The following is a 12,536-nucleotide window of genomic DNA, read 5'->3' as shown; positions in this document are numbered from 1 at the left end:
GAAACAGGCATCAAAATCCAGGAGGCACAGAGAACCCCTCTCAAAATCAATAAAAAGAGGTCAACAACCCGACATCTAATAGTAAAACTTACGTGTCTCAGAGACAAAGAAAAAATCCTGAAAGCAGCTCAGGAGAAGAAATATGTAACCTACAATGGTAGAAACATTAGATTGGCAACAGACCTATCCACAGAGACCTGGCAGGACAGAAAGGACTGGCATGATATCTTCAGAGCACTAAACGAGAAAAATATGCAGCCAAGACTACTATATCCAGCTAGGCTGCCATTGAAAACTGAAGGAGAGATAAAAAGCTTCCAGGACAAACAAAAACTAAAGGAATTTACAAACACGAAACCAGCCCTACAAGAAATATTGAAAGAGGTCCTCTAAGCAAAGAGAGACCCTAAATGCAGCATAGATCAGAAAGGAACACAGACAATATACAGTAACAGTCACCTTATAGGCAATACAATGGCACTACATTCATGCCTTTCCATAGTTACCCTGAATGTAAATGGGCTAAATGCCCCAATCAAAAGACACAGGCTATCAGATTGGATTAAAAAACAAGACCCATCCATATGCTGTCTGCAAGAGACTCATTTTAGACCCAAAGACACCCCCAGATTGAAAGTGAGGGGGTGCAAAACCATTTACCATGCTAATGGACACCAAAAGAAAGCTGGGGTGGAAATCCTTATATCAGACAAATTAGATTTTAAACAAAGACTGTAATTAGAGATGAAGAAGGACACTATATCCTACTTAAAGCATCTATCCAACAAGAAGATCTAACAATTGTAAATATCTATGTCCCAAACATGGGAGCAGCCAATTGTATAGGCAATTAATAACAAAAGTAAAGAAACACATTGACAACAATACAATAATAGTGGGGGACTTTAACACCCCCCTCACTGAAATGGACAGATCATCTAAGCAAAAGATCAACAAGGAAATAAAGACTTTAAATGAAACACTGGACCAAATGGACTTCACAGATGTATTCAGAACATTCCATCCCAAAGCAACAGAATACACATTCTTCTCTAGTGCCCATGGAACATTCTCCAGAATTGATCACATCCTAGGTCACAAATCAGGTCTCAACCAGTACCAAAGGATTGGGATTATTCCTTGCATATTTTCAGACCACAACGGTTTGAAACTAGAACTCAATCACAAGAGGAAAGTCAGAAAGAACTCAAATACATGGAGGCTAAAGAGCATCCTACTAAAGAATGAATGGGTCAACCAGGAAATTAAAGAAGAATTAAAAAAATTCATGGAAACCAATGAAAATGAAAACACAACTGTCCAAAATCTTTGGGATACAGCAAAGGCAGTCCTGAGAGGAAAGTATATAGCAATCCAAGCCTTTCTCAAGAAACAAGAAAGGTCTCAAATACACAACCTAACCCTACACCTAAAGGAGCTGGAGAAAGAACAGCAAAGAAAGCCTAAACCAGGCAGGAGAAGAGAAATAATAAAGATCAGAGCAGAAATCAATGAAATAGAAACCAAAAGAACAGTAGAACAGATCAACGAAACTAGGAGCTGTTTCTTGGAAAGAATGAACAAGATTGATAAACCCCTGGCCGGACTTATCAAAAAGAAAAGAGAAATGAGCCAAATCAACAAAATCATGAATGAAAGAGGAGAGATCACAACCAACACCAAAGAAATACAAACAATTATAAGAACATAGTATGAGCAACTCTATGCCAGCAAATTAGATAACCTGGAAGAAATGGGTGCATTCCTAGAGTTGTATCAACTACCAAAATTGAACCAGGAAGAAATAGAAAACCTGAACAGACCTATAACCCCTAAGGAAATTGAAGCAGTCATCAAAAATCTCCTAAGAAACAAAAGCCCAGGGCCAGATGGCTTCCCAGGGGAATTCTACCACACATTTAAGAAGAATTAATACCTATTCTCCTGAAACTGTTCCAAAAAATAGAAATGGAAGGAAAACTTCCAAACTCGTTTTATGAGGCCAGCATTACCTTGATCCCAAAACCAGACAAATTCCCCATCAAAAAGGAGAACTACAGACCAATATCCTTGATGAACATGGATGCAAAAATTCTCACCAAAGTACTAGCCAATAGGATCCAACAGTACATTAAAGGATTATTCAGCATGACCAAGTGGGATTTATCCCTGGGCTGCAAGGTTGGTTCAACATCTGCAAATCAATCAACAGGACACAATACATTAACAAAAGAAAGAACAAGAATCATATGATCCTCTCAATAGATGCAGAAAAAGCATTTGACAAACTACAGCATCCTTTCTTGATCAAAACTCTTCAGAGTATAGGGATAGAGGGTACATTCCTCAATATCATAAAAGCCATCTATGAAAAGCCCACAGCGAATATCATTCTCAATGGGGAAAAGCTGAGAGTTTTCCCCCCCAGGTCAGGAACACAACAGGGATGTCCACTATTACCACCGCTATTCAACATAGTATTAGAAGTCCTAGCCACAGCAATCAGACAACAAAAAGAAATCAAAGGCATCCAAATTGGCAGGAGGAAGTCAAACTCTCACTCTTTGCAGATGATATGATACTGTATGTGGGAAACCCAAAAGACTCCACCCCAAAACTGCTAGAACTCATACAGGAATTCAGTCAAGTGGCAGGATATAAAATCAATGCACAGGAATCAGTGGCATTCCTATACACCAACAACAAGACAGAAGAAAGACAAATCAAGGAGTCGATCCCATTTACAATTGCACCCAAAACCATAAGATACCTAGGAATAAATTTAACCAAAGAGGCAAAGGATCTGTACTCAGAAAACTATAAAATACTCATGAAAGAAATTGAAGAAGACACAAAGAAATGGAAAAACGTTCCATGCTCATGGATTGGAAGAACAAACATTGGGAAGATGTCAATGCTACCTAGAGCAATCTACACATTCAGTGCAATCCCCATCAAAATACCATCCACTTTTTTCAAAGAAATGGAACAAATAATCCTAAAATTTGTATGGAACCAGAAGAGACCCAGAATAGCCAGAGAAATATTGAAAAAGAAAAGCAAAGCTGGTGGCATCACAATTCCGGACTTCCAGCTCTATTACAAAGCTGTCATCATCAAGACAGTATGGTACTGGCACAAAAACAGACACATTGATCAATGGAACAGAATAGAGAGCCCAGAAATGGACCCTCAACTCTATGGTCAACTAATCTTTGACAAAGCAGGAAAGAATGTCCAATGGAAAAAAGACAGTCTCTTCACCAAATGATGTTGGGAAAATTGGACAGCCACATGCAGAAGAATGAAACTGGACCATTTCCTTACACCACACACAAAAATAGACTGCAAATGGTTGAAAGACCTAAAGGTGAGACAGGAGTCCATCAAAATCCTAAAGGAGAACACAGGCAGCAACCTCTTCGACCTCAGCCGCAGCAACTTCTTCCTGGAAACATCGCCAAAGGCAAGGGAAGCAAGGGCAAAAATGAACTATTGAGATTTCATCAAGATAAAAAGCTTTTGCAGAGCAAAAGAAACAGTCCACAGAACCAAAAGACAACCGACAGAATGGGAGAAAATATTTGCAAATGACATATCAGTTAAAGGGCTAGTATCCAAAATCTATAAAGAACTTATCAAACTCAACACCCAAAGAACAAATAATCCAATCAAGAAATGGGCAGAAGACATGAGCATTTTTCCAAAGAAGATATCCAAATGGCCAACAGACACATGAAAAAGTGCTCAACATCGCTCGGCACCAGGGAAATCCAAATCAAAACCTCAATGAGATACCACGTCACACCAGTCAGAATGGCGAAAATGAAAAAGTCAGGAAACGACAGTTGTTGGCAGGGATGCGGAGAAAGGGGAACCCTCCCACACTGTTGGTGGGAATGCAAGCTGGTGCAGCCACTCTGCAAAACAGTATGGAGGTTCCTCAAACAGTTGAAAATAGAGTTACCATACGATCCAGCAATTGCACTACTGGGTATTTACCACAAAGATACAAATGTAGGGATCCGCAGGGGTACATGCACCCCAATGTTTATAGCAGCAATGTCCACAATAGCCAAACTGTGGAAAGAGCCAAGATATCCATCGACAGATGAACGGATAAAGAAGAAGTGGTATATATACACAATGGAATATTATGCAGCCATCAAAAGCAATGAGATCTTACCATTTGCAACGATGTGGATGGAACTGGAGGGTGTTATGCTGAGTGAAATAAATCAATCAGAGAAAGACATGTATCCTATGACCTCACTGATATGAGGAATTCTTAATCTCAGGAAACAAAGTGAGGGTTGCTGGAGTAGTGGGGGGTGGGATGGATGGGGTGGCTGGGTGATAGACACTGGGGAGGGTATTTACTATGGTGAGCGCTGTGAATTGTGCAAGACTGTTGAATCACAGATCTGTACTTCTGAAACAAATAATGTAATATATGTTATGAAAAAAAAGAAGAAGAAGATAGCAGGCGGGGAAAAATGAAGCGGAGTAAGTCGGATGGAGAGACGAACCATGAGAGACGATGGACTCTGAAAAACAAACTGAGGGTTCTAGAGGGGAGGGGGGTGGGGGGATGGGTTGGCCTGGTGATGGGTATTAAAGAGGGCACATTCTGCGTAGAGCACTGGGTGTTATGCACAAACAATGAATCATGGAACACTACATCAAAAACTAATGATGTAATGTATGGTGATTAACATAACAAAAAATTTAAAAAAATAATATTTTGTGCTCAGGTGTGTTCCCCGGTGCATTCATCTGGGAAATCATGTAGTGAGAAGCTCACTGCAAAGTATATATAACTGATATGAGGGAAAATAAATTTTGTGACACTTTTGTTCCCTTGAATTTCTGCTTATTGACATAGCCTCATGATTTTTTTCAACTTTTTGACCTTATTAAAACAATAGAAGAGAAAAGTCAGAAGAATATCAAAATATATCTTGAAAAGTTCCAATTTTAGTAAACTCTTAAATACAGTATGTAAATATTTATGTATATACCATACATATACAAAATTTCATATATATGAAATATATATTATACATATACACATATATAGTTCTTAAAGTCAATGTTCTGCCATAATTTTAAATTCTACCTGTTTGAATGTTATTGTAAAATTTCAGTAATTACAACAAGGTAAAGGATTTGACATAAATTAGTTTTTAGTGGATGCTCTAAATTTCATTTAATTGAATAGAATTAGAGTAGGGGAAATAGTTGAGTCTGGCTGCACCATTAACAGGTTGTAAAAGTCCAGGGTAATTACCAGTGATTTTTTTATATTTATTTTGCTTGGAGACTCTTATCTCATTTAAAATATTCAGAGTATTGTCTATAATTATTAAATTTTCTACTCATGTTAAGAGAAAATATACAACTGGAGGGGGGCTATAGTAAAGCAAAACCAAAACCCGAGGCACTGAATACATACAGCCTATTTTAATTTGGGTCCTTTGTGAAATATTAAATGATCCTTAGTATTTATTTTATTTTTAAAGAAATACATGTAGAGTCATCTAAAATTCCCCCAAAAATCATTTTAAAGATACTTAGAATATCTTGAGCTTGTCTGTTTTCCAGCCATTTAACTTAGTTGTGTATTTAAAATTAGTTTTATGTTGGGGTGCCTGGGTGGCTCAGTCAGTTAAGCATCTGCCTTTGGCTCGGGTCATGATCTCAGGGTCCTGGGATCGAGAGCCCCATATCGGGCTTCCTGCTCAGCAGGGAGTCTGCTTCTCCCTCTCCTTCCCCCCTGCTCATGTCTCTCTATTTCTATCTCTCTCAAATGAATAAATAAAAAATATATAAAAAATAAAATAAAATAAAATAAGTTTTATTTTTTTAATGGAAATATTGCACTGTAAGGATACTAAGTCTTAAACTGATTATAAGCTATAGTTATTCTATTCTCTTTATACTCAGGTCCTAAAACTGAAATTGATCATTGTATGCAGCAAATAATTTACACAGCCTAAACAAGTACTTAACTGATTAGGAGATTTTGTATATATAAAAAGTTTATATCTCTTAAGCTCATTGATATCTTTCTTTGTAGGTAAACTTAGAGAACAATGCAGGAGAGTCTGCTTGTTTTGTGAATCATTGTTTTTCTTGAAACAGAAACCAGACTTAAATAGGCCTGAAAAAAAAAAAGAAGACAGTTATTGGGAAAATAGTATGGTATATTCAATTCCCACCTTGAGTCAGAACGACCGATCATGAGAGGACTAGGAATGGACGAGCATTAGAGACAGCTAGACACAGGGCTCGAATACCTAAAGAAGAGTGTCTCTCTCTCTCTCTTTCTCCTTCTCACTTTCTTTCCCTCTTTCTTTCTCCTGCATCTTGGCTTGAGTTTTTCCACTATCGACTAGAATTTTCTACATAGTAGAAGACCTGGCCGCTAACTCCTCCCAACCCTCATAGTTCCCAGTCCTTAACACCAAGAGTAATTCTCATTCTTGAAATTCCAGGGAAGAAGACCAGGAGTGGGGGAGTGGAGAGGACTTACCTGTTCCCTCTAAGGGGGTGACCAGAAAGATGCACAAATCACCTGTACTCACATATTACAAGTCAGAATTTATATGCGTGGTCAAACTTAGCTGTAAGAAAGATAAGAAAACATGTCTGGGTGGCTCAGTTGGTTAAGCGACTGCCTTCGGCTCAGGTCATGATCCTGGAGTCCTGGGATCGAGTCCCACGTCGGGCTCCCTGCTCAGCGGGGAGTCTGCTTCTCCCTCGGACCCTCCCCCCTCTCATGTGCTCTCTCTCTCAAATAAATAAATAAAATCTTTAAAAAAAAAAAAAGAAATGAAAACATGTCTTAACCCAGGCAGCCATGTGTCCACATCAACTTTAAGGTCTCTATGAAAGGGAAACGAGTGGTATACATATTGGAGGACAGCTCACACTGAGCCGTCATGGCAGCGAAGATGCAGTAAGAATAGTCCATGTATTGTTTGCTTGATGTAACTGGGGTAGAAACAGAGAAGGACCAAAAGTGGGTGTGCTCCCAAAAAAGACAAGGGTTTTTTTTTTGTTTTTTTTTGGTTTTTTAAAGATTTATTTATTTCAGAGAGCGAGAATGAGAGAGAGAGAGTACATGAGAGGGGGGAGGGTCAGAGGGAGAAGCAGGCTCCTCGCCGAGCAGGGAACCCGATGCGGGACTCGATCCTGGGACTCCAGGATCATGACCTGAGCCGAAGGCAGTCGCTTATCCAACTGAGCCACCCAGGCGCCCTAGACAAGGGGTTTTGAAGGCGTCCTTAAAAAATTCCTCTGTGATTGCAAATGAAGATTTTACTGTCAAATTGTTTTTCATCACACAGTTAGCCAGCTAATTAAAGTTAAGACTGAGCTGGTTTGGTGTTGGTTTCCCCTGGTGTATTATGGTAGTTTCATTTAAAATGTCAACGGGTATGTTTGTCTGGGGAATCAATGACCTGTTTGTTTTCAGGGACAATATTGTTTCCTTGATAACACCTAAATTTCTGAAAGCTTCTGATGAGGGGATTAAAAATAATGTGCTGGATCCTGCCAGGTGAATAACTACTCACTAGCTGAAAAGTAGGACGTTAGAAACATGGAGTAATTTTCTCCAACAAATGGTAAATGGCACTCCAGCGAAGCCACACTGACTGCTTGTTCTAAGGAGCTATTTCAGACCTGGGAGAACATGAGTCACTCAGTCGAGTCTGACCCCGTGCACTTTTCAATTGCTCCTCTCATTCCATACAAAAAGCCAAAAATACCAAAAGTTTTCCAGGTACCCAAATCAGAGAGACCCCCCCAAAATAGCTCAGCCTAGGAGTATCCCTGACATGGTGCCCAAGATGTTCTCTGCAGAGATGTTTCTATTATGTCACCTAAATATCTTTTGCATTTTAAATCTGATGTGTAATCCTCTATATCACCTCCTGCCAAAATAGCTATTGTGTATTTTAACTGGAAGGGGATGGTTGCCACATAGCTAAATTGGAAGCAAGGGTATTTTTAGTGCTTGGTGAAAGGACTTTCATAAACAGCCCCTCTATTCACCCTATCGGGATCCTCTTATGCAAAAGGCCTGGCACGAGTGTAAGGTATTATTATGACTATAAAAGCTCCTCACTCTGTAATCATAGGAAAGGCCGTATTATGGAGAAATACCATGCAGTTGCATGGCAACTGAATCCTACTGGAGTTCGTTACCACACAGAGGAGTTATGACGAGGGCTTCAAAAGCAGCCCAGCCAAGCCAGCACCTAGACCACAAGCCGGTAAACACCCACCTGTTGCCTCAGGACATTTTCTCCTTCATCCCAGGAATTGAATGGAATTCAAGTTGAAGATGTGGTTTTTGCTTCCCTGCACAGAGCCTCACTACCAGTTAAGGGTGTTTTTTTCGATGGATGCCTAGCCCCCTTTTTCATTGTGAAAGAATGAAAAAGCACACACGGACATCAGGAAGGGCAGCAACAATGGGAAATCCACAGCAGCAGCTGGTGCCAACCCCAGATGACTCTACAAATGTAAATGGATTTAACTCACCTTTAAAATGGGCCGGATAGCTCAAGATCTTCTCTCGCTAAAAAAGAAAAATTTAGATAATTTTCATTGGGTAAATGTTATGCTTTGCCTATCAGAACCCCTTCTCTTGTTTTGTGTCCTATACAACTCAATCTTCTTTTGAGAAACTACTTTGTCCTCACTCTAATCCAGGTGGTCAGATGGAGCTAAATCCAACCTGATGCTAAAATGGACAAGTAACCCAGAGTTCTGGGTCACAATATGCCAATCAGCATATTTCATTTCTCTAATATTGGCTCAGCATTAGCATGTGACAAAGACAGGACAATGAGACTAATTCTGGGGCTTTTTTTGAAAAGTTTGGGAAAGAGAGACTCTCTTTCTTCTGGGCTATCTTAGTCTGCTGGGGGTCCACCAGAGGTGGTTGGTGGCCACCTTGCCTCCTGTGGACATAAATTCCTCAGATTGAAGCCAGCACAGAGGAATGCAGAGCCAAAAGATGCAAGATAGATTGCCAACTGCATCATTTGAACAACTGGGTCCAGTTGGAACAGATACACTATCTCCAAACTTTAATTTTTTTGTGTTTTAAATTTAAATTAGTTTGAATTGGGTTTCTGCCATTTGGAATGAGAAGATTCCCCACCAATATTCAGCATGAGCATGAGTTTTGGAATTTGCGTCTTCTCTCTGCCACAAATTAGCTGTGTGATCTAGGTCAAGTTACATACCTTTTCTGAGCTTCAGTTTCTTTGTTTTCAAAATGAGCAAAATAATGGTACCTTAACTCACAGTTTTGTTAGCATTATGTGAGGCAGTGCATTTCTTTTCTGAGTGCCTGGAATAAGAGATGAGCTTAATACATGGTATTCATTATTTGCTAAAGATTTATAGAGAGCTCTCTCTAAAATGAATCGAGTGCTCCAGTATACAGAGAATAGGGATAGTTCAATCACTCATATTCTACTCTCCTGAGCCATTAGTTCTTGAGTTTCACTTAACCCGAGAAACACTAGTTGGCTTTTAATAGGTTCAGAAAGATTACTCTCCTACTGACCTCCTTGGAGCACTGCACGAGGGAGATATAGGCCATACTATTCAAGGGACCAGTAGATTTCCATCTTTGTTCTATGATTGGAGCAATCCTCCCCACACCTTGTTCCCTCAAAGCACACATCTCTTTCTTCTCTCCGAGAAATCTGGCGTAATAAACTTGGACCTTCAAAGCCATGCAGGGAAATCCTCTGCATAAAAGCTTTCTGCTCTGCTATGCAGTTTCCCCAGGGTAATAAGACACCAGGTGTGGGATACATTCTTGGAAAGGGAATAACAAAAGAGGAAAAAATACAGAAGGTATGAAACACAAATTAGTATCTCAATATATTGTCCCTCCAAGAAAGCTAATAGTCACTGAGTTGTCACAACATTCACTGTGCAAAGCAAAATTCCCACACTTTCTCACTCGTGGAGCCTTTTAGTAACTTTTTCATGGCACCTACAGGCCAAAACCAAAACCAAAATCAAAAAACTCTTAACAATTCAATCTATTAAATGGTTAGGTCTGACATCTAAATAACTATTTACACTGTAAAAACTTAGCAGTGATTTGAAAAATTGATACATATATTGAACAAAAGATAATATTTTTACTTCGTTCTAAAATATCTACAATTATTTACTAACGTGTCACATGCAACTGTTGGGCAGCATGTAATTTCTCAATGCTTAAAACTGGTTTCAGCATCTCCACCCTCCTTTTTGGTTCCACGTGGATTTCTGCATGAGAGTCGGTTTTTGTCATAGCCACCAGCAAACCTCTCTTTGCAAAGATACGAAACCATCAAAAGTAATGTAAAGCAACCTGATGTGGAAACCCTCAGGCCAGCAGTTTATGTGATGTCCGTTTTCTCTTGAAAACTCAAAAATCTCCCTTTGGAGTTTGCAACAACACTCAGGGCATCTCAGTGCACACTTTGGAGAACCACGGACACTCAGCTACTTCCAAGTGTTTCCTCATGTCATCCATACTATAGTTCCGTGAGGATAAGGACTTTAATTAATCAGGTTTTAAAGATGAAGAAAACAGACTTTTAGGTTTTACAACTTCTTTAAAGTTTTTGCTAGAACAGGGGAGACAGGGATTTGAATCAAGCATTCCCCAGGCCCTGCTGTCTATCTCTGCTCCTCAAGGAGAAGACTAGAAAAAAACATTTATAGCTTACATTATTTTGTTAATTCCATTTCTTAATTTATTCAATCAAACATGGAATGTTTAATAACCACTAACACTCGCTCACTGCTGAGCTTGAGGCTGGGAATCCAGAGTGAGCCTGACCTCAGAAAGTTGATGGGGACAAAGAAGGGCAATAAAGTTTGGAAAGGTGCTGTCACAAAATTACCTTAGGGGATAGCAGGGGCCACATGACCACATAAGATGATCAGACAAACTTCATAGAGGATCTCAAGCTTCACGAGAAAACTTAGCTGCTAAAGAGATCTCACAGTACCGTCGTGTTGATGGTTCCTAAAATGTCATCTCCCAACACAATTGGCAATGAATACAAAGAAGCAAACCCAGGAGAGATGCTAGCCTGTTTGGGGAAAGGGCAACCCAGGAAGTTAGGGAGGCAAGAAGAGTGAGTCATATCTAGATATGTGGCTGAAGAGGGAGGGAGGAGTTAGATTACCAGCATTTTCTGGGAATATACCCAGGAACTCGGTGTTTCCCAAAGAGTGACATTGATCCTGTAAAGTTGGGAGGTGGGTGAGGGATGGTTGAAATAGATACAGGAGACAAGAAAACAAACAAACAAGAACAAAAAACCAAAACCAAGCTTCTTAATAAATGGATCATGGGCACAAATGGGCACAAGCATTATAAAAGTTTTGAGAATGTCTGCTGAACAAAAGAACAAGCAAATGAAAAAGCATTCAGTTAATTGAGTGTTTATATGTCTTGGATACACTGTTCTCTAAGAGCCACTGCTATGGATAATTGGGAGCTTTAAATTCTCACTCACCTTTAGTGATAACTTTTTCTTAAACTATTTCAGATCAATTTAATTTTCTTTAGAAGAAAATGCACATGGTAATTTTGCTTCCTATTTCTCTCTTCTGGGAAGTTGGACAGAGGTGATGGGTAGATAAGGACTATGTTGTTAATCCAGGGGGCCCATGTCCATGCCTTGCAAAACAGGGATACAAGTAGCTAACAAAAAGTTTAGGTATGATGAGCACTGGGTGTTATATGCAACTGATGAATAACTGAAATCTACATCTGAAACTAATGATGCACTATATGTGGGCTAATTTAATTTAAATAATAAAAAAAAGAAAGTTTAGGTATAACAATGAGTTTGCAGCCCACGCAGCTCTGATGCAGGATACTAAACAGAAGCCTACGTGACTTCTGTTGCACATTCTATCAAAGAAGCAGAGCCCTGTAGACAGAGTGGAGTTGAAATAAATATGCATGCCGAAATCACCTTCAAGGGGAAAGCAAGGTTGTCTGTCCTCGAGGGTAGAATTGGCTCTGTTACAATGCAAACATACCATAAAAATGCTTAATGATGCATTTTCACAAGCCTGGCCCGTCAAAATCCCCACGTGTCCAATCTTAAAATTGCAATGCTAACGAATCAGAGTTTGGGGAGAGATTTATTACCAAATTAACAGGGGAAGTGGCCATCTACCAATAATGATTATAATATATCGAGCATTTATAATGTGCCAAGACTTGTGTGAGACATTTTCTGTGCATCTGCTCAAATCTCAAACAACTCTTGTGAGCCATCCCAACTGTACAGACAAGGTACAGTTGTCCTGTACCACACCATTATGTAAATGGCGAGAAGCAGCGTGGGAATCCAGAAACAAATAAGCCTAATTCCACAGTCTTGACCACTTTTTTTTTTTTTAAACAAACATTTCACAATAAAACCATTTCTAAAAACGTTTGCAAGGGCGCCTGGGTGGCTCAGTTGGTTAAGCGACTGCCTTCGGCT

The sequence above is a fragment of the Zalophus californianus genome, chromosome 3 (assembly GCF_009762305.2).
Source record: "Zalophus californianus isolate mZalCal1 chromosome 3, mZalCal1.pri.v2, whole genome shotgun sequence".
In the NCBI taxonomy this organism is placed as follows: Eukaryota; Metazoa; Chordata; class Mammalia; order Carnivora; family Otariidae; genus Zalophus; species Zalophus californianus.
This window is presented reverse-complemented; position numbering follows the sequence as displayed.